This window comes from Meriones unguiculatus, chromosome 10, assembly GCF_030254825.1.
Source record: "Meriones unguiculatus strain TT.TT164.6M chromosome 10, Bangor_MerUng_6.1, whole genome shotgun sequence".
Lineage (NCBI taxonomy): Eukaryota > Metazoa > Chordata > Mammalia > Rodentia > Muridae > Meriones > Meriones unguiculatus.
Window position 1 is genome coordinate 26098891 of NC_083358.1, and position 20693 is coordinate 26119583.

A 20693-nucleotide genomic window follows, 5' to 3' on the forward strand; every position below is an offset into this window, starting at 1 on the left:
CAAGCCAAGTTCACAAAGCACAAAATTACCATAGTTTACCTTGATTGCAATTAGACTCTAAGTTAAGAGATAATCATTAGAACAACTGTAGATGTGTTGTTGAGGCTGTCTCCAGTGATGGTTTCATTATGGGGCATCTAATATGACTCAATCAAGCCTTGATGGATTCAGAATACAATGACATTATGTGGAAGTGATAAAAGATAAGAGGTGGCTTTGCTGGAGGAATCAAGTCACTGGGAGTTGTGCCTTGTCTTACCTTTTTCTGTATCCACTATTTGTTCTCAGGTTGCCATGTTATGAACTGTTTTGTCCTACCACACACACCTTCAGTGATGGATTGACACCTCTGAATTGGTGTGCCAGGATAAATTTTCTCCAATAAGTTGTTTATGTCAGTTATTTTGCCACAATGCAAATGATAATTAATATATTCAAAACCCAGAAAAATTCATGTTTTGATCCAGATTATCTCCTCTTTTGATTAAAAATTTTTAATATTTTTTGTTATTTTTAAATAATTTTATACATTCACTTGTATACCAGCTGTAGCCCTCTCCCTCTTTCCTTCCCAATCCTTCCCTCCCTCCCTCCCTCATCTCCTCCCTGCCCCCTTCTGAATCCACTGAGAGGGGGTGTCCTCCTCTCCTTCCATCTGGCCCTAGCTTATCACATATCTTCAGGATGGTTGCAATGTCCTTATCTGTGGCCTAGCAAGGCTGCTCCTCCCCCCTGGGGGGGAGCTCATGAGTTCATGTCAAAAACAATTTCTGTCCCCCTTACTAGGGAACCCACTTGGATAACTGAGCTACCGTGGGCTATGTCTGAGCAGGGGTTGTAGGTTATATCCATGCATGGTCCTTGTTTGGATAAACAGTCTCATAGAAGACACCTGTGCTCAGATATATTTGGAGCTTGTGGGGCTTCCTGTCCCCTCTAGGATAAACTAACTCCTCCTTCCTTCATATGATTCCCTACACTCTGCCAAAGGTTTGGTTATCTGTCTCAGTGTCTACTTTGATACTCTGCTAGGTAGAGTCTTTCAGGTGCCTTCTGTGGTAGGCTACTGTCCTTTTACTTGTTTACTCCTATTTCCAATGTCCATCCCCTTTGTCTTTCTAGATGAGGATTGATCATCTTACCCCTGGAACTCTTTCTTGTTTATCTTCTTTAGGTTTATAGATTTTAGTATGTTAATCCTATCTTATAGGTCAATATAAATTAGTATATACCATGTGTGTATGTATTTCTGCTTCTGGGATAACTCACTCAGGATGATTTTTTCTAGATCCCACCATTTGCCTGCAAAATTCATGATTTCCTTGTTTTTAATTGCTGAGTAGTATTCCATTGTGTAAAAGTACCACAATTTCTGTATCCATTCCTCTGTTGATGGGCATCTGGGTTGTTTCCAGGTTCTGACTATTACGAATAAATCTGCTACAAACATGGTTGAGCAAATGTCCTTGTTGTGAACTTGAACATCTTTTGGATATATGCCTAGGAGTGGTATAGCTGGGTCTTGAGGTAGCACTATTCCTATTTGTCTGAAAAAGTGCCAGATTGATTTCCATAGTGGTTGTACCAGTTGACATTCCCACCAGCAATGAAGGAGGGGTCTCTTTCTCCACATCCTCTCCAGCATGCATTATGTCTTGAGTTTTTGATCTTAGCCATTCTGATGGGTGTAAGTTGAAATCTCAGGGTCATTTTGATTTGGATCTCTCTGAGGCTAGGGATATTAAACATCTCCTTATGTGTTTCTCTGCCATTCTATATTCTTCTACAGAGAATTCTCTGTTTAGCTCCATACCTCATTTTTTAATTGGGTTACTTGAATTATTGCCTTTTAACTTCTTCAGTTTTTATATATTCTGGATATCAGCCGTCTGTCAGATGTTGGGTTGGTGAAGGTCCTTTCCCAATCTGTAGGTTGCCAGTTTGTTCTAATGACAGTGTCTTTTGTTTTACAGAAGCTTTTCAGTTTCATGAGGGCCCTTTATTGATTGTTGCTCTTAGAGCCTGTGCTGATGGTATTCTGTTCAGGAAGTTGTCTCCTGTGCCAATGAGTTATAGGTTCTTCCCCACTTTTTTTTCTAACCGATTTAGAATATCTGGTTTTATATTGAAGTCTTTGAACCACTTGGACTTTAGTTTTGTACAGGGTGATAAATATGGATCTATTTTCATTTTTCTGCATGTAGACATCCAGTTGGACCAGCACCATTTGTTGAAGATGCTGTCTTTTTTCCATTGAATGGTTTTGGCTTCTTTGTCAATAAGCAAGTATTCATAGATGTTTGGGTTTATTTCTGGGTCTTATGTTCAGTTCCATTGATCTACCTTTCTGTTTCTATGCCACTATCATGCAGTTTTTATTATTATTGCTCTGTAATACAACTTAAGATCAGGGATGGAGATGCCTCCACAGGATCTGTTGTTGTACAGGATTGTTTTAGAAATTCTGGGTTTTTTGTTTCTCCATATGAAGTTGAGAATTTTTCTTTCAAGGTCTGTAATGAATTGAGTTGGTATTTTGATAGGAATTGCATTGAATTTGTACGTTGCTTTTGGCAGGATGGCCATTTTCACTATGTTAATCCTACCGATCCATGAGCACGGGAGATCTTTCCATCTTCTGATGTCTTCCTAGATTTCTTTCTTCAGAGACTGGAAGTTTTTTCAAACAGGTCTTTCACCTGCTTGGTTAGAGTCACCCCAAGGTATTTTATGTTATTAGTGGCTATTGTGAAGGGTGTTGTTTCTCTGATTTCTTTCTCGGTCCTTTTGTCTTGGATATACAGGATGGCTTCTGATTTTTTTGAGTTAATTTTGTATCTAGTCACTTTGCTGAAGGTGTTTATCAGCTGAAGGAGTTCTCTGGTTGAATTTTTGAGGTCACTTAGGCATACTATCATATCATCTGCGAATAGTGAAACTTTGAGCTCTTCCTTTATGATTTGTATCCCCTTGATCTCCTTTAGTTGTCTTATAGCTTTAGCTAGGACTTCAAGTACTATGTTGAAGACATATGGAGAGAGTGGTCATCCTTTTGCTCATCCTTAATGAGAATCCTCCATGAAGTGGGCACCATCTTCCATTTTGATTATCTGAAACAAATTTCTCCTTCAAGTCTCTCCAATGAAAAACATAGCTAATTCTGCAGATTAAATGCCAATTTTGCAAAGAGGCATTATCGGCTGTTGTTGCTTCTGTTGTTTTTGCTGCAGAAATCACATCACCACCTTGTCAGTTTGAAATTTATGGATATAAACGATTTTTTTCTTTCACATGATTTATATTTTATTATATATGCAGCTTTGGGGGTAATGCTCATTTCTTTATTGAGGAATATTATTAGTTAAGAAAGAAAATATGTGAGTTCTAGACACTGCTCTATTGCACACCAAACTGATTCCTGGCATACTATATGGTTCAATAAATATTTTTGATTGAAAATGAATAAGTCATGAGGTTTTACAAGTCATACTCAACCTTTTTATTGTTTTGAGTAGCTGCATCTCGTATTAAGATGTTTAATTTAAAATATTTTCTTAAATAGTTTCACTGCATTACAAGTAACTTCAAATCATCTTAAGTTTTCTAGTAATACGGTTTATAACTGATTTTATTTCATTTGAGTATTGTTTGAAATCTGCTTAATTATTTATATTATGTTAGGTGCAGAACATTCAAATACTGGAAAACATTGGTATTTCAATGTCTCAAGTTTGTGGTCTTAACATACATAAATTATTGATTTCTTCTAAAATGCTGAGTCATGAAAAAAGAGCCTGTAAAAAATACATTTTCCTAACTATATGTTAAGAAAATGTATATATCCAAGGGCAAATATGAGCCTTCTTAAAAGAGAAATCCTATAGCTAAGAGAGTGAGAACACAGTCACTAAGTTATTTTAATTAAAGCAATTTATTTGAGGACAAAGATATTCTGTATTAAAAAAAAAATGAGGCCCTAGACTTTATCTTTGCTGTCAGTAGTAGGGAAAGCCATGAAGTGAGAAGTGGCAATTCTTTTTCTAAGCTAGAAGCAAATAACTTTAATTAAGCCTGGCTCTTGGGTCCAAACTTAGGAGACCTTTTTAATAAAAGAGATCCTATGAATGAGAAAAGTTTTAGTCTCAACCTAATCAGGTTGTGTCCCCCTCTTTCTTGTGAAACCATAAAAAGAGGCTTCAGCATATTTGAAGATAAGAAGAGATGAAAGAAAAGAAGTTCCAAGCTGTGATACAAAAATATGTGATACTCTTATGAAATAAGAGTCACTAATGACACTATAGTGGCTTATTTGCAATTTTCCAGTTTTACAACAAATTGATTATTTTGTACATTCTGTAATCTTTCTCTAAGCTAAAATCATTGACAGCTTTCCGTTGGTTGCAACAATTCAACTCATAAAACAGGCACCGTGTTTCTCAAGTCTCAGGAACTGTTCAAAATTCTGAAGCTGGGAAGAACATGAAAAACAATTTACACCCCCATACACACATTATGATGGGTATTTGCTTGTTAGTTTGTTTTGTTTTTCTGTCTGTTTCTTTGTTTTTAAGAAAGAGAGTTTCTCTTTATAAGACCTAGCTGTTCTAGAAACTGACTTTGTAGGGCAGGCTGGCCTCTAACTCAGAGATCTGACTGACTCTGCCTCCCAAGTGATGGGATTAGTGGCATGTCCAACAACCACCCAGCTATGATATGGTAAATACCACAAAACATATGTCTCTAATTTTTTATTGAGAAATCACTGGGTCCCAGGAGTGTCTTTCTTTTTTTTGAGCTTTGGTCTTGAATTGCTAATCTCTAATTTTAACATTACTGACAAAATTTTATTAAAATTGGAGATATGATTTTCTCGCATCTAGACCAAAGTAGCACCATTGTTTAGTCTCTTTTTATGAACTATAGCTTTCAACAGCCCAGCCAAACAGCAGCAGAACTGCAAGAAAATAAGTCTGAATGTTCTGAGTCAATCTATGTGCTTTTACGCTAGAATGTTTCTCTGCTGTTAAAACAGTGTGATGTTCCTGTTCACAAAGCAGTGTTGGGCAAAACCAACTGTCTTAGTATATAATAAATAAAATGAATAACACATTCACTAAAATTACTCAAAGACCAGAAAAATGCAGCATTACAACACACACAGAGATAATTAAAAATACATAACTTTGTATGGGGAAAATTATAAAATTTTAACTTTGATAAAATAAATGCCTCCTTTGATGATGTTTTTCTTTGTGTGAAATGGGAATATTGATACCTTTCTCACTCTCAGTGAGAGAATAAAAATTTTCTCAAACTCTCAGCCAAGCTTCACAAAGTACAAACAATTTAATGACATGCCAATAGGGCTGTTGAATATAATTTCAAAACAGCGTGGATGATTATGAGTGAAGAATTAAATTATATTCCTAACTTCAAGAACAGTGTGATATGAGGAGTGTCAAAGAGTGCTGGATAATTTTCATTATCGTTCATCAGTAAATAGGAAGGAACAAAGGTTTTTGAGGGCTTCGAGAATTACTGCTTTTAGATTTTTGAAATTTTGAATTTTATATTGGTGGCTTAAGGGAAAATAAAGACATATTAACTGGTTACATTTCACACTGTGGTCCATTTTTTAAATTGGAAACAATACACGGACTTAGCCTCCAGTTAATAATTACCTATGTTAATGAATGATAAACACAAATTATAATTTTCACACATCAAAATTAAATAAAAAAATTTTAACAGATGGCACAGTTGTCTTAAAATGTTAGTGTGCTGGATAACTATGTCCTTAAGAAGACAGAGAGAATGTCCTTCACAGAGCCGTGCTTCTAAATGTTACAGCAGTTCTAACATACTTTCAATTAAATAAAATTAAATATCAGAAAATATCACAAAAGGCTAACCTAATATTTGACCGTTAATGTGCTCACGCAAAAGCATATTTACAATTGTGCACTCAGAAGTGATTGGCTCCCTTTTTCAAGAAGCGTGAACCTAAGGTTTAAGACAATGTTTATATAAACTTAAGAGCAAATCAGAGTGTGTAAGATAATCTCCACTTTATAGTCTCTACTCATTTTGATTTTAACCCAGTGGTGATCACTATTTGCATTTTTTTTTGTTGTTGTTGTTTTTAGTTCATCAGCCAACATACCTCAGTATTAGAGCCAGGCATGTTCTTGTTCACAGTCCTGGAAAATTGTCTTGCTTGAGTTACAGGAAAGATTCTGTGTTAAATACCTGAGCTTCTTCCCCTTGCTCATAACAAAATCACCTACAGAGGCATTAGATAACAAATAAGTAAGGTAAGTATTAAACAAGTAAGATAAGTATTAAACATTCCCTCTTCTACTTGAAGTTAGAGAAAAGCTCTAGCCTTCCTCCACAGGTAATATTTGTACATGTAGTGTTTCCATACATGAAACAAATGAATTTGCTCCTCCATTTATACTACAAAATTCTTTCTTCTTGTTGATAAGTAAGAACACATCCAGATAATACTCATTTGCTTTTCATGGCTTTAAACTTCTATTATTGACTCTCACCTTAGCCTTCATTTGTTAGCATTTCAGTCTTTATTGATTAAACAGGAAATGTTCAAATTTTCCATATTTCACAGATTTGCCTTTAGCTCTACAGGAAACCATTTTTGTAAATTCCACCAGAAAGCAAATAAATTGTTCCATGGGAAAAAAAAAATGGTATCTTTTAAATTCTAACAGTTAAATTGGTGTGGATATCATGGTCAGAGAATTTTTATTTAATGTTGATTTGATGTTATTCCCTGAGTTCTTTTCCACTACAGAATTATATTTCAGATAAAAAAAGAAATAAGCAGAGAAAGTGGCTTTTTACATACCATAATAATAAAAGATAAAAGATTAATAATTAATGTTTAAAATGAATTTCAATTATATTAATTAAAAAAGTAAAATCTTTTTTCCTCAAGCATTTTAATCTTTTAGATTTGTGCTACATCAATTTGTATTATATAAATTTAATTAACACAGTAAATGTGTTTACTCTTGCATTGTGTATCTTCTGAATATATCAATACATAGATGCTGATCCAATCATGTTGGTGTCATATTAGCAGAATAAGTATAACAGCATCTATTTTCATATATATGGACAGGAGAGTAAGCCTCAGAGTAATATGTAAAGTCCTCCTTCTTACATGATCAGTCTAAAAGTAGAGAAGGTATAAATCTATATCATGAATTTCATGTGTATATTTGCACTATGTACATATGTACATGTATGTTATATTAGTCATATTTTATTCCTGTGGTAAAATCGCATGACTAAGGAAACTTACGGAAGAAAAAGATTATTTTGGACCTATGGTTCCAGGGCGCTAAGGTCCATAATGGTGCTTTACATGGAAGCAGGAGCAGAAGCTAACCACTCACAACTTACACCCAAAACACGAAACAACAGGTGCACAGGGTGTGGCATCAATCTGTAGAAAACTCAGAGTCCACCCTTAGGGATGGAACGCCTCCAGAAATTCCACACCACATAAACATCCCAAAACCATGCACTGAGAACCAAGTATTCAAGTGCCTTCATAGCATTGGGGACATTTCATTTAAATAACATAATTCTACTTTTTGGTCACCACACTCTTAGGGAAATATGAGGCAAAACACATTTAGTCCAACTTCAAAATCGTTCATAGTCTTTCAGTGTCAATACAGTTTAAATGACCCAAAGTCTGTTCTGAAACTAAAAGTGATATCTTAATTCCAAACCCTTTGTAAAATTACAAAGCAAATGACTACGTTCCAGTATACAAATGGCATAGAAAATGCATTAATGGTCCAAAAGTGTGGCGTTGGGGCACAATGAAAAATACACTGGCCAAAGCAAGACTGAAAGCCAGGAGGACAAGTTCCAAATCATGTTACTCTATGACAGCTCTAACAGGGCTGTTATAACAGGGAGGACAGATTTGCTATCTTCCTCTCATTTAGGCTGATTACACTCTTTACGTACAGTTCTTCTTGGTAGATACCACCACAGATTTGATGCAGCCAATATCTTGGGGTCTTCAATGCAGTTCAGTGTTCATTTCTATAGCTTCCTACAATGTGTTACTAGAGCCTCCATGCTGGGACTCCCCTGCTATGTGCCTGGCTGTAGGAGGGTATCAGAGCACACATGCTTCATTATTCTAAAGTTAGCACCACAAGGACAATACTGTGAAGTTCAGTTGACAGTTTGGAAAAGAACCTGGTCCCCTAGACTTTCATTTGCAGCAGCTTTTGTTTCTTCTTTCCTTCTAGGAGCAGCATCTTCCCAGAACCTTTTCCTGTCACAAGATGGAATCTTAGCTAGATGGGATCTTGCCTTGTGGTACAAATCCCATGATTCAACTGCACCCTAGGCCTTTCCTTAATCTCTTTGTCTCTTTCAGTAAAAGCCTACAACATTAAGTTTCCTGGAACTTTTCTATTCCTCCAAACATATATTTTGCAAATCTTTTGTCCTACTTAACTTTTTGTAATGATATTTTTATATTTATTTCACTATATTGATGTAATGAAAATTAAATAATAATAAAATAAAATTATTATTATTTTGTTGTTTTGAGATAGGATTTCTCTATGTAGCCTTGGGTATCCTGGACTTGCTTTGTAGTCCAGGATAGCCTTTAACTCACAGAGATCTGCTTGCCTCTGTCTCTCCATGTCCTAGCATTACAGGATTGCACCTCTGTACCTGCCACTTTTTATCATTTTAGATCTTCAAGAAATTGGTTATTAATAACTATATGCCAGAAATCAGAATCAATATTGAGGTGCTGTAAAATATACTCTGCCAGAAAAACTAGTCTATTACTTTTTAATACTACCCCAGGAAAGTTCTGGGGACAAGAAAACACACTTGTTTCTAAATTATCACGAGAATGTTCTCCTTTAAATTGGGGAAATTTTCTTCTATGATTTTGTTAAAAACATTTTCTGGGCCTTGGAGACGGGAATCTTCTTTTTCCTCTATTCCTATTATTCTTACGTTTTTGTCTTTTCATATTGTCTTGGATTTCTTTTTTTTTTTTTTTAATGGTCTGTGTCAGGAATATTTTAATTTAACATTTTCTTTGATGGATACATTGATTTATTTCATTGTTTCTTCCATACCTGAAATTCTTTCTTATATTTCTTATAGTCTCTTGGCTATATTACCGCTGTAATTCTTGTTTTCTTTCCTAAGTTCTTCTTCTCCATGATTTCCTCTGTTTGTGTTTTCTTTAAGTTTTCCAATCTATCTCAGGATCTTGAGCTGTTTTGTTGATTTCCTTCACTTGTTGACCATATTTTCCTGTTTTTCCTTCAATTCCTTCACCTGTTTGTTTGAACATTCCTCTGTTTTTTTATTTTATTTATTTTATTTAATTTAATTTAATTTTATTTTATTTTATTTCAGTGGTTTAATTATTTCTTCTCTGAAGGCCACAAACTGTTTGGCTGCATTTTCCTTTATTTCTTTAGGGATGGCCATAATCTGTTTGACTTTATCTTCCTTTTTTTTTACGCATTTTATTTGTTTCTTCTATTATCTTCTTCATACGCATAGATATAAAGTCATCTTCTTGAATTTCACTTATGATAGAGTGTCCAGGGCTGGATTACTAGATTCCAGAGATGCCATATTGCTTTGGTATTTGTTGGTTGAACTTTTATGCTGGCCTTTACCCATGTGGCTGTCTCAGGTGTTGGATGTTAGTTTCTGGTGCCTCCTGGAATCCTGGAGTAGGGAGAATTCCCTTGGCAGAAAGATGATTTTTCCTAAAGGAGGCCTCTTCAGCTCTTTGGGTATGGTCACCAAATATCAGTGCTCCCCAGGGATTGCCACAGCTCACCTCAGGCATATGGACCTGAGTGGTAACTGTGGTCTTTGGTAGGCAGGGGGGGCTCTCCTCTCACCAGGAGAAGTCCTGAAGACAGCTGCCCTGCTGCTGGGTTTCTTGTTCTGAATTTATTGAGCTGCTGCTGCTGCTGCTGCTCTTACAGTGTGTTTTCTAGGGCCAGCCCTCTTGAAGAACCAGGAAACCCTGAGGTTTGGTCAGTTTAACTAGGGATAACTGGTTGCACCTTGGAGCAGTATCTGGGGGCTGATCCCATGGATCTCAGGCTTCTGTAGGTCTGAGGTTGGAGCTCTGTACCCCAGTACCCAAGCAGTAATCAGTGGGAGGTGAGCACAGCACTCATGCTGATGTTTCCCCCACCACGGTGTTTCCTTCTGAAAGGGAAACACACTCTATGGTGTTTTGGGGCCCACAGTCATCTGAGATGGTGAGTAGAGCATGCAACCCAGGCAAGTGGCTCTGTGCTGGCAATAGACTGCCTTCAGGAACCTGGGAATTTTCCTGAGAAATGGGGGAGGGGGTTTGGCTGAGTGCCCTGAGGTCGGACCTGATGTTTTCCTCATAGTGGAGTTTCCTCCTGATAAGTGAAACCATGTTCATATCAACTTTATTTGTAATAGCCAGAAGCTGGAAACAATCCAGATGTTCCTCAATTGAGGAATGGATACAGAAATGGTGGTACATTCACACAATGGAACATTACTCAGCAATTAAAAACAAGGAAATCATGAAATTTGCAGGCAAATGGTGGGAACTAGAGAAGATCATCCTGAGTGAGGTATTCCAGAAACAGAAAGACACACATGGTTTATACTCACTTATACGTGGATATTAGATATATGATATAGGATAATCATAGTAAAATCCATAAACCTAAATAAGCTAATCAAGAAGGAGGACCCTGGGCAAGTACTCAATCTTCATTCAGAAAGGCAAACGAGACTGACATTGGAGGAGGGAGAAAACAGGCAACAGGACAGAAGCCTACCACAGATGGCCTCTGAATGATTCTACTTAGCAAGGTATCAAAGCAGACGCTGAGACTCATAGCTAAACTTTGGGCAGAGTGCAGTGAATCTTATGAAAGAAAGGGGAGATAGAAAGACCTGAAGGGGAGAGGAGCTCCATAAGTAGATCAACTGAAACAAAAAATCTGGGCATAGGGGTCTTTTGTGAGCTTGATTGATACTCCAAAAAAGGACCATGCATGGAGATAACCTAGAACTGGTGCACAGATGCAGCCCATGGCTGATCAGTATCCAAGAGCTTTCCATAGTAATGGGAACAGGGACTGTCTCTGATATGAACTCAGTGGCTGGTTCTTTGATCATCTTCCCCTGAAGGGAAGACAGCCTTACCAGGCCACAGAGAAAGACAATGCGCCACTCCTGATGAGACCTGATAGGCCAGGGTCACAGGAAATGATAGGAGGACCTCCCCTATCAGTGGACTGGGGGAGAACCATAGAAGATAAAGAGGGAAGAAGGGTAGGATTGAGAGGGAAGAAGGGGGGAGGCTACAGCTGGGATACAAAGTGAATAAACTGTAATTAATAAAATAAAAGCAGGTTCTTTAACCCAGTCAATAATATTGTTGACTCAAAATTTTTGTTCTGGGTATCCACAGTTCTTAGAGCTCCCAACATTACTCTCTCCCAGGCACCTGATTAGACTCTTTAAGCTGGGATTAAAATATTAAAGAGCTTTTCAGTTCAAAATCTAATAGTCTTTCACATTTATTCAAAACAAAACAAATAAATAACTTATACGGTCATCTCTGTCATAGCAATTGCCCACCTCCTGGTACCAATTCCTGACTTGATTTCTTTGGATTGCTGTGAAATAACAACAACCAACAAGACTTATAGAAAAAAATGTTTATTTTGACCTTATGGTTTAAGAAGAGTAAGGTTCTTAGTGCCAAGTGAAGGCATGGTGGCAGCAGCAGAGGCTTAAAGCTCTCATCTGGAACTGGAAACAGGAAACAGACAGTGCACTGAGGAAGACATAAAACTTTAGAAACCTGTGAGTCTTGTCCAAGCGACATCCTTTTTCAATCAAGGCCACATCTCCCAGCTTCCTTCAGTACCACCAACTGGTGACCAAGTTTTCAAATGTTCAAGACTATTGGAGGCATTTCATTCAAACCAGTGTGTGTGTGTGTGTGTGTGTGTGTGTGTGTGTGTGTACACACATCTTACATCATATCTCTTCCCTGAGAAATGAGATTTTTTTTTTTAAATAGTATCTCATGTATATCAGGTTCTAAGGTTTGCTTACAAGCCACTGTGTTACTGTGTAACTGAGAATGATCTTCAGCTTCTGATGCTCCTGCCTACATACTGAATACAGGTCTTTCATACATGTGTCTGCCAATACACAATGTGTTATGCAGTTTGGATGAAGTACCCATGGCCTAGAGTATTCTACGAAGCATTCTATGAATTGAGTTTCATGCTCTGGCTGAGATTCCATATTTAAATCACTTAGATGCATAAATGTAACTAAAGTTATCACTTTACAACATTTTGTAAAGATATCAGGTTAGTAGTAAACATGTAGGAGCCCACCAGCTGATTTTTTTAAGGAGCTATGTCTGGTTTATTGTGGCTAATGCTTTGGATTAATTTCTTAGAATTATTAGAAAACTTAAAGTTATAGTTGAATTTTTCACCTCTTTTTAACTTCAGGCACGTTCTGTAAAATAAGAAGAGCTTGTGGGAGTTCCAATTAGAGTCAATTATAGTTTGATTGACTTACTATGGCATTTAAATACCTAGAAGAGGTTATTCCTTTACAAAGAAAATAATTTCCAGTCCCATGCCTTGGGTTTTTACTGTTCGTGGAAAATAACCATGGTGGGTAACAGGATGGGATAATTAAAATGCATACCATTGAAACTTGGCATGTGGATATCTGAATAAAAGCTGAAATCATTGGGAGGTCAAGAAGACAGTTTAAACTGCAGAAAACAGACATTTGATAAAAAATATCCCTGTCTGGGACATAGTCAATCTTGTGCACATTTTCAGTATATATAGCACATGAGCAGTTGTACTTGGCATGACTTTTCAGCCCTACTACAGTGCAGAAATCAAACCCATACTAGAAGCTAGACTTTAAGTTCTGAAGTCTGCATTTTTTTTCCAAGTAGTGATACACAGTAGGATAGTGGCTGAGTGAGGCTGAGAGGCAACAGAAAGCTGCATGACCCTGAGGTTACACAACTGAAGAGCCCTGAACTATGGTGGTTAGCAGGTTCATAAAATTAAGTTCATTTCCAGTTTATTACATTATTAATTTATAATAGCTTTATGAGGAGAAAATTCCGTAATAAGTTGATTTCTATATATAGTTTACGAAAGTATTTATACACTATAGTGAGACTATGAATATTTTTACCTTGGTTCAAATACCATGCTGTAACTTTTCCTATTTAATACATCATGTTAAAGTCCATACCTCTAGTCTGTTTTCTCATTTCTATATTTTTCTATGTATTTATCTCCTATCTATGTATAGCTGTAATATCACTTCTCATTCTATGTATATATTAATGAAACAGTTTCCTTCACTTTTAACTTATAGATATAGTCAATGATAAAAACAGTCCCTGAATTTATCAAATAATTGAAACACGTATCTTAATTATGTAGTACACTTCAATTAAAAACAAAGGTTATTTTAAATAGAAGTGTAGCTATTTTAAACAGCTAATGAAACCATATCAAGTCACAGTGTATTATCAATTTCTGGAGGTTTTCTTATAAAACTTATTAGGAAGAATCTTCTACCTAGAGCCGAGTACCAGTAGGATGTCATGATAGAACATGAATGTGAAGAATTGGCTGCAAATGTAGTTGTGTTATAAAGCCCCCTGTATACTGATTTCATACATTTTCCTTATTTTTTTCCAGCTCTTGCAAATAACTTTTAAATGTACACATGTAATACATATACACACACACACACACACACACACACACACACACACACACATACACACACACATGGTTCCATGCTCTATTACTGATTTATTCTGATTAAAATTACTGTTTGGGGGGAATTTTACAAATTTCATTTTATGTACCTGATGAGTATTTTTAACTTAGAGTATGAGTTCCTTTGACATAATTATTTTAAATCATTCTGTAACTTTCATGTAACATAATAAACATGTATTTTATTTACTTCTATAGAAAATTTTAAATTTTGCATAAATTCATAACTAACCAAAGTACAAAGTAATTAACACTTTTCAATGCTTTCTGATAAGTGCAGCCATAACATAGCAATTAAGCCATCAAAATCCATAAAGAAGATGCAAGAAATTATAGTCTTTAAAATCTATATTAAAATTTGGAAATCTGTTTTAGTTGTCTGTAAAATAGGTATGTGCATAAAAGGAAAGTTGGAGAAGAAAGTTCAATTTAGTTAAACGTTTTAATTATAGATGCAGTGCCAAATGATTGCTTAAAGTTGTTAAGATTTTTGTGTTAAACTACTTTTACCATTAATTTTTCAACAACAGTGAAACTAAAGGAGTATTTAAAGCTATTTAACCTAAATAAACTGCTCTCTTTAGCACCAACTGAACTTCTAATTTTCAATGCATAATTAGGAGATTTTTTTCTAGCAAATGCATAAATTATATTTAATTCAATAATTGCAAATATTTAGACTTATTGAATTTAGTAAAGTTCTTTCTATATTCTACTACAATTCACAGTAATATCTGTCTAACATGTTATACATCCTATAATGGCAAAACTAAAATATACAACATTAATATACTAGTCAAAATATAACAAGATAATCCTTACCTATGAGCTTAAGTGCAATAGAACATAAGTGACCCTGTGAAAACCATTCGTGATTCATACAATTATGATTTCATGATTCATCAACTAATCAAGAGCTTAAAGTGTTTAAATTTAAATATAGTTTTTTCCATACCAACACAAAATACTAATTATAAACATACCAGTCCATCCAAATTGTAATATAATAAAATATAAAATTATGTTAGCATGATGAAATTGCTATTTGAAACATAGTTTTACTGTAAACAAAAAGAGCCTTATCACATGACTGCAGTCATGAACTTAGACTAAATGTGTGAAAGGAATGCTTTGGCATTTTTTTTTAATTTTAAGATGACAGAATTGGGGCTAAGTGGTATTGAGTAACTTGTGCATATCTCTGAACCTCACTTTTTTCCCATAGCTACAAATTTTTCTATCTATATTTTCTATAGACAGAAAGTGCTTTAGATATTGATGGTACTTTTATATAATGAATAATTAAGTGTTTAGGGCAGGGTGCAGGGAATCTTATGAAAGAAGTGGGAGATAGTAAGACCTGGAGAGATAGGAGCTCCACAAAGAGAGCAACAGAATAAAAAAATTTATGCACAGGGATCTTTTCTGAGACTGATACTCCAAACAAGGACCATGCATGGAGATAACCCCTGCACAGATGTAGCTCATGGCAGTTCAGTGTCTAAGTGGGTTCCATAGTAATGGGAACAAGGACTGCTTCTGACATGAACTAATTGGCCGGCTCTTTGATCACCTTCTCCTAAGGAGACAGCAGCCTTACCAGGCCACAGAGGAAGACAATGCAGCCAGTCTTGATGAGACCTAATAGACTAGGATCAAAAGGGAGGAGAGGAAGACCTCTCCAATCACTGGACTTGGGAAGGGGCATGTATGGAGGAGGAGGGTGGGTGGGATTGGGAGGGGAGGAGTGAGGGGGCTACGGGGGGATACAATGTGAATAAAGTATAATTAATAAAAATAAAAATAAACACTTAAAACTTATATATTAATCTATTGACTCGCACTTAATAAGTTCCTAATTAACTTTAGAAATTATTCTTCTTGGTACCCATCACTGCACATTCCAATAGAATTTTTTTTTCAATGCAGTTTATTCAGGAACCTTGAACAATCATCTGACCTTGGGGAAAGCCAGCCCACAGCTTAAATAGCCTCTGGGTAGCCAACCCCAGCGTGCAACGTGGGCAATGCAGATAGGTCCACATACATGGAAGCAAGCCAGATCCTCAGCCTTAGCCAAATGTGGAGTTGTTCGTGACAGAGAGCACTCACCATCGGGAAGGTGGAAGGCAAAAACCAGCTCCATCTTTAAGGCGCGGCATTACGCAGCTCTCTACAGTTCCCCCTTTTTGTTTTAGACACATCAGGCAAGAGTAGAGGTCTAAATAAAACACTTGACAGATGTCACGGAACATTGTAGTGGGAAACTCTAACTTTTCCTTACAAGAACTGAAGCCTAGCAGCAGGCTGCATTCTATTCTGTCAATGAGGGTAAAAAGATCACCCTAAGTTGACAGTATAGAAAACTAGATATTTTGAATGAAACTCTAATTTCCAGATGCAATGCTATCAAGTTATCAAGGACTTACATGCATTCAGCACTGTCTAATTTTCATGTATGGTTGAACATGTGTATATTTTATACATACATATATATTTACATATATATGCATATTCGCAGTTATAATAGCCTGTTCTACTTCTATCTTTCTACTTGAACATTTCTTTTTTTCCCTTCATGAGTTAAAATGGGCAAAATGGTTGCTGGTGGAGGACAAGAGGAGGGTATAAACACATTCTCAAATCTGTTTTCCTGCAATCTATGTCTATGGAATACTGAAAAGTTCAGGGTAGTTCAGCATTGTCTTCGAGAATGTTAGTCAATAAACTCTGATACCTTATTCAAGTTTGTAATGAGAATATAACACAGATTGCACTATCATTTTGACACTGATGGTAATGAGAAGAGGCAATGAAAGAATCATAATGATATTGTTAATAACTCTAAAAATTTCCAACTTTTAAATTTTCCTTGATTTCATTTTTAGAAACTAAATCAATTATGCTTTATGAATGCCAAATTCTTTTAAAGAATATCATGAAAGAGTATATCTACAAAACAGTTTAGTACTTTGAAAAGTTATGATTTACAACGTTGATGAAAATCATTTCCCAGTGTGTAGGCTGTCATTTTGTTCTGATGGCAGTGTCCTATGCTTTACTGAAGCTTTTCAGTTTCATGAGGTCCCATTTATTGATTTTTGATCTTAGAGCCTGTGCTGTTGCTGTTTCTGTTCAGGAAGTTGTCTCCTGTGCCAATGATTTCTAGGCTCTTCCCAATTTTTCTTCATATTGATTTTCTGTGTCTGGTTTTACGTTGAGGTCTTTGATCCACTTGGACGTTAGTTTTGTGCAGGTTGATAAATATGGGTCTATTTGCATTTTTCTACATGTAGACATTCAGTTAAACCAGCAACATTTGTTATCCAAGTGGATTCCCTGGTAAGGGGAACAGGGACTGTCTCTGACATAGCTCAGTAGCTGTTTTTTTGATCACCTCCCCCTGAGCGGGGAACAGCCTTACCAGGCCACAGAGAAGGACAATGCAACCAGTCCTGATGAGTCCTGATAGGCTAGGGTCAGAGGGAAGGGGAGGAGGACCTCCCTATTAATGGACTTGGAGAGGGTCATGGGAGGATTTGAGGGATGAAGGGTGAAGTGGGAGAAAATGAGGGAGGGGCTAGAGCTGGGACATAAAGTGAATGAAGTATAATTAATATAAAAAATTTAAAGGTGTGATTTAACTTTGATAAATTCTGTATTTACTGATAGTGAGTGATTCACAATCCTAGAAATCCAAATATATTTTTTTTTAATTTTCAAAATTAGAAGCAGTAAAGTTTCTAATTTAAAAAAAAAAAAAAAACCACTAAAACTGAAGTTATAAAACTATATAAATTGTTGCCCTGACTCTGTGGAAAGAAGTAATGAGAGCATATCTGAATGCTAATGGGCTGAAACTAAGAAAAGAACTCAGTTTCTTTCTACCTATTCAAGACTCTACACTCATCTGTTTTAAAATCATGTCTGTCTACTTTTCCCCAGAAACCACTGTAACTTTCCTTCTTCTCATTAAAAGGTAAAAAGAAGGAGGAGTTAGTAAGACCTGGAGAGGACAGGAGCTCCACAAGGACCAAATATATCTGGGCCCAGGAGTCTTTTCTGAGACTGATTCTCCAACCAAGGACCATGCATGGATATAACCTAGAACCCCTGCTTGGATGTAGCCCATGACAGCTCAATAGCCAAATGGGCTCCCTAATAAGGGAAACAGTGACTGTCTCTGACATGAATTTAGTGGCTGTCTATTTGACCTCCCCAATCCCTGTGGGAGGAACACCCTACCTAGGCCACAGAGGAGGACATTGCAGCCAGTCCTGATGAGACCTGATAGACCAGGGTCAGATGGAGGGAGAAGAGAACCTCCCCTATCAGTGGACTTAGAGAGGGGCAGGGAGGAAATGAGGGAGGGAGGGTGGTATTGGGAAGGAAAGAGAGAGAGGGCTACAGCTGGGATGCAAAGTAAATAAACTGTAATTAATATAAAAAATAAAAATAATTATAAAAAATACAAAGAAAAAAATTGGCATTCTTTAGGCAAGAAAAGGAACAAACATGCATTTGTTCACAATGAGTTTGCATCTGTGGACAATCATGGTATAGAAAAACTAGTGGAAAAACATCACTGCCAAAGAATCTCAGGAGGTACTGAAACTTTGGTTCAAGCAAGGGCAAAATTGAAGACTGATCATAAAAATGATTCCCTCTTTGTCATCATCACATCAAAATCAGATGGATTTATTGCAAAGACATATATTGGATCAAATTAATTTCAGGCAAATCAATTCCATTTATTAGAGAATGTAGGCTTTACTTAGCAAAGGGATGTGAAGAATGTTGCTTTCCTCTCTGGGAGTGTGTGATGTACACTTGTTTTGTGTTTTATCTCTTCTCCCAAAAGTTTATAACTGATATTAGTTAGGAACATTTAATTCATAAGAGGATGAAGAGATGACACAGCAGTTAAGAACACAGTTCTTACAGGGAACGTCATTTGAATTGCCCTCAACCATTTGATGCCTCACAGATCTGAAGCCATCTTCTTCCCTCCACAGGCACAGAATGTTTGTGGTGTTCAGACATACATGCAGGCAAACCACTCACACACACGAAAATCAATATTTTTATTAAAATTTTATTTCTTCGATAAGCACAGTCAATGCTTTGTAAGTTTGTTAAAACCAAAGATTATTTTTATTCTTCTTCTATGGTCTGAAATCATATTTTATTCATTTTATCACCCACAAATAGTGATTGCCCTAATGATATGAGATTTGCTGTAGAAAATGAACCAAACAAGCATTCTTGCTTCATCCAGTGTAAAGATGACTGGAGGAGTAAGTATTAAAGTAATATACAAATAAAACTAAATGATACTAGTAAGTAATGTTAAAGAGTGTCACAAGGAAAGGAAATATAACTGATATAAGTTGTTTACTGATGTAACCGTGGAACTAAAATTCCTGAAATATATTGGGCATTTTATCAGATTTTGTTCAAAAGTATGACCTGGAAACAATGGCTTAAGGAAAAATGTTACTTGAGTTTTGTTCCAGGGAAGAGAGTTAATTATTGTAGAGACTAGAGAAGAAAATTACTCTTGAGGAAGCTCCTGAGCTCTACAAGTAATTCAGTCAATTTCATGATTCAAGACAAAAACACATACACACACACGCATGCACAGGCACAGGCACATGGACACAGATGCAAGCAAGCATGCACTCACATACACATAAATGAAGAGAGACACAGAGGATACATTTAGCAGAACAATTTTGCAGGACATTTGGGGACATAGAGACAGAAAGTATCAAAAATCAATTGATAACATTTGAATAAAGAGAGAAATGAATGAGTTTATAAGATTCCCATTCCTTTCATTTACCTATGGATATGAAACACATTCTAATTCAGTGAGTACTCTTTACTGCCAAACTGATAAAATTCAGTTGAAAAAAAAAAAACAAAAAAACAAAAGCTCTTCAATATTCTGGTTAGCATTTTATCTCTATCTTATGTGAAGACAGTGTCTTCTTAAATTTTTGGACAAAATAAAAATGTCAGAAGAATTCCATAATTAATTATTGCAGTCCCTGTTGAATTTGTTCATTTAGGATGGGGTCTGATAGGTCAGGTTAGATGAAGCTAGAAACTTTAAATGAAAACATCAAATTAGAGAAATATTGATGACTCCAAGAAAGGATGGGAAACAAAAATAATAGCATTGGGAAATTGCTGGAAACAGAATTTAGGGAACCTAGGTGGAAAAGTTCAGAATAAATGGAATAATGTAAAACTGCATTTTTTAGTACTTTATTACTGCTGGGTGACTATGCTTAATGAGCACCTAAGATGAAAAAAAACAATGACAAAAATCCATGATAATAATCTTACCTGTTTACTCAGTGTAGGTGCATGAAAACCATAAGCAATTGTAGCAAACTAGAATTTCTCATAGAATTAAAACCTTTTAAGGGACACATGCAAAAAATAAAATAAAATGCTCTTACCATACTGGGCAATAGTCTAGAAATATCTAGATGCTAAAATGTAAATTTGTATATCTCAAATGATGCAATTAATTGCTAGACTTTTCATTCAGTAAGAATATTATTTGATGCATAAAATCTTACAGGAACAGAATTGAACTAAACTGAACACATTAGTAACTCTAACTGTTACTCCCTATTTCAGTCCCCAGTGATTTCATGAGCATCTTAAATTAACAGCAATCCCTTGAGTCACTCACTGTATGTTTAAATAAAGCATTTCTATTAATGACTTGGTAGTGTCACAATATAAATAAAGAATTATAGATTATTCCAATCATATTCTCACATCTGAAGATTTAGA